The sequence below is a fragment of the Etheostoma spectabile genome, chromosome 14 (assembly GCF_008692095.1).
Source record: "Etheostoma spectabile isolate EspeVRDwgs_2016 chromosome 14, UIUC_Espe_1.0, whole genome shotgun sequence".
In the NCBI taxonomy this organism is placed as follows: domain Eukaryota; kingdom Metazoa; phylum Chordata; class Actinopteri; order Perciformes; family Percidae; genus Etheostoma; species Etheostoma spectabile.
The window spans coordinates 11073719-11074113 of record NC_045746.1 but is presented as its reverse complement, the minus strand read 5'-3'; the positions used below and the strand labels follow the sequence as shown (position 1 = coordinate 11074113).

At 34.4% G+C, this 395-nt stretch overlaps 1 pseudogene; it reads right to left on the bottom strand.

Annotated features, from left to right (window-relative positions):
- The window catches only part of LOC116702002 (uncharacterized), a 3648-nt pseudogene that overhangs the window by 1296 nt on the left and 1957 nt on the right, over positions 1–395 (bottom strand).

Here is a 395-nt window from a genome sequence, read left to right as displayed (position 1 = left end):
AGGTTGGGCTTTTTTAGAAGAGGTTTAATTACAGCTACCTTAAAGTGCTGTGGTACATCAGAATCAGAGAATCAGAAATAATAGCCTGTTAATAAAGATAGATTGGTTATATCTAGCAGAGAAGTGTTGACTAATGGTAAAACGTCTTTAAGTAGCCTAGTCGGGATAGGGTCTAAGAGGCAGGTTGATGGTTTGGATGAAGAAATAATTGAATTAAATTGATAAAGATCAAGTGAACCAAAGCAGTCTAAACATATATCTTGTTTTACAGCTGTTTCTGAAGTTCCTGAGTTTAGAGATAAGTCAGTGCCAGTTAAAGGCAGGTCTTGGTGAATTTTGCTTCTAATAGTTATAATATTATCATTGAAGAATCTCATAAAGTCGTTACTACTAAG